Source organism: Achroia grisella, unplaced genomic scaffold (genome assembly GCF_030625045.1).
Source record: "Achroia grisella isolate CSIRO2021 unplaced genomic scaffold, CSIRO_AGI_Agris_v1 utg241, whole genome shotgun sequence".
Taxonomy (NCBI): Eukaryota; Metazoa; Arthropoda; class Insecta; order Lepidoptera; family Pyralidae; genus Achroia; species Achroia grisella.
This window is the reverse complement of record NW_026712734.1, coordinates 4,522,686-4,525,580: the sequence shown is the minus strand read 5'-3', so window position 1 is coordinate 4,525,580 and position 2,895 is coordinate 4,522,686.

Below are 2,895 nucleotides of genomic sequence, written 5' to 3'. Positions count from 1 at the left end.
TCAAGCTGAAAACCAATAGAATATACTTAAAAACTTTCACTAAGTAACAAAATGGATTGGTAATAATTTTTGCCATTTTTATTATTTAGTGTAAAGATTGAAAAAATAGTTTCACGTTATTGCAGACCTCACATCATAGAGATGACATTAAAAATTATATTCAATATTCTACTTTATGGCGGCTCAACTATATTTAAAAATAACTACCGTAAGTAGCGAACTTCCGGTAGCTACCGGAAGTGGCGATATCAGGCTGGCAACGTTTAGGGCGCTGCTGCGCTTAGACCTTTGATTCTTTGTAAAACATTCAGTATCATGGCTACTGGCTTTTAGTTCTTACTTACTATTAATTTTGTACACATAAATATCTACTTATTCTATATGTTTGAAATCAATTGGATTTCTCTTGTGATTCAGTTTATTATAGATTATTATATCAATGCATTTATAGGTTATGGTTAATGACGATTTATTTCGATATGCATAAATATATAAGTGAGAGAAAAACCTTTTACATTTGCCATAAGAGACGCTCGATTGGTTGCTATTCAAAAATCATTTGAAATGCGGCGATTGACTATTAAACCGATCGTCGACAGGAGCCGTCCGATTGTTATCGGAAGTGTGAGACCAGGCTTACAAGGCATCTCAATTGATCGATATTACGTGTAGATAGTTTTCTGTTTATCTGGCTCTTTTGAGTTATCTTGAATACGATTGCATGTGTTTTTTCGTACACCTGTAATGACGCAAAACATATAGCATATAGTTTAAAACATATTCCTACTAATTATGTATTATGATGTTTATATGTAATTCATATTTGCTGAAAAGTTTTTCTGTTAAATATATTTTATGCATATCGAAAATTTAATTAATTATTGTATTTACGATAATTAGAATGTAATATTACGTATGATAAATTATCATTGTTTAGTACTACTATTAATAGTAGAAATTATAATATAAATATAATAGGAAAGTTTGTAATATATGTATAGGTATTTAAGTAATATTTTTAGTAAACTGTTCCTATAGATTTAATGTGTTTTTAGCATAAATGTTTTTGATATAAACTAAGCAACTTTAATTTTAATTTATTATTGTGATCCCATACTAAATATATAAATAATTTTATTAATTTTTACAATAACATTTTTGAAATATCACTTTAGCTAAATTGGGATCCTATTTATTTTTTTCATAAATGTTCCAATCCAAACTTGGTTTTAGATGAAGAAAATATTAGATGCCATTATTTTTTTAATAACAATATCTAAATACATATAATAAGGCTTTAGGACCAGGAAAATACTTTCTTAAATATTTAATTATTGTAATTTGAACTTAAACTTAACTACTTAAATATCACATTATGAAAATAATATTCTTTTATACCTACTCATTATTTTTCATTAAATTACTTTCTTTTGACAAAAATGCAATAGCATACCTACTCTATATCTACTACATTCTCTATAATTGAATAAAAATTAATCTGTAATTTTGTAATCATGTACAAGCTCAGTTGAAAAGAATAAGAGCCGAGTTTCTTGTCAGTTTTTAGCTCAAACTCACTCCTAACTGACAGTAGATTTGACATATCATAATCTGTGGTAGGTCTACATGAATAAAGATATTATGCTTTGATTTAAAATATTACTTATGCTTTTATTATGTTATTTTCATAATGTGATTTTTATATACTGTGAATGATTTAATTTTAAGCAAGGACAATTTTTTATATTCCATTAATTTTATCAATGTACTTAAAGTTTTTTCTGATAATTGGACATTGCGGACGGTTGCTTTTGTTGAAAACAGTAAAATTAAGTGTGGCAATTGTAGTGTGTGCGATTGTTTCTTTACTATTAATATTACTGTAAGACATCAGTATCTTACTTGCTCTAACTCTAAGCTTGTATCTCTAGAGATATTTGGTGCTCCAGGATTGCCAACTTAAAAATATGGAGCCTCGTATGAGGTTATCTTCAAATGATGTAACATGTGGAGGGGTTGAGAAAATGTGACATTATATAACAAGGGTTTCGTAGGTGACAAACTTTGTGTACAATTCCATAATTCCGAGGGTTTTAAATTTTCTGACATGTACATGAAATGAATGCGCCTTCCTAGGGTTTTAAATTTTGTGACATTACATTTATAGTAATAGAAATAGAAATAATCTTTATTCAAATAAACTCATTACAAGCACTTTTGAATAGTCATATTTTGATTCTACCACTCATTCGGAATGCAGATTCATCACAAGAAGAATGAGCAAGAATCTTGTGTGTTGCTCTTTTTAATAGATGTTTTTTTTATATAAATAATTACAGTGTAACAAGTAAGAGGCATGCGACAATCAACATAGAAATCGCTACGCACTCATTATTAGTGTAATCAGATAATATTGTCAGTGCTATGTATTTAAAATTTTTCTACAAAAACATTATTATCGTTAACGAATTCTTCAATTTTATAGTAAGCTTTTTTGCAAAGGAAGTGTTTTATTTTACATTTAAATCTTTTTTCTGGCAGATTTATAACAGACTCTGGTATTTTATTGTAAAACCTTACGCAATTGCCATAAAACGAATTACTAACTTTAGCCAAACGACATTTAGGTAAAATCAGTTTGTTATTGTTACGTAAGCTTTTATTAGTGCAATCACTAACTCTTTTAAAACTGTCTATATTCTTCCTGGCATACATGATATTTTCATAAATATATTGAGAAGCAACGGTGAGGATATTTGATTCCTTAAAGCACTCTCGCAAAGACTCCCTGGAACCCATGCTATAAATGGAGCGAATGGCCCTCTTTTGTAAAATAAAAATTGTATTTATATCAGCTGCTTTGCCCCATAACAAAATACCATACGACATAATGCT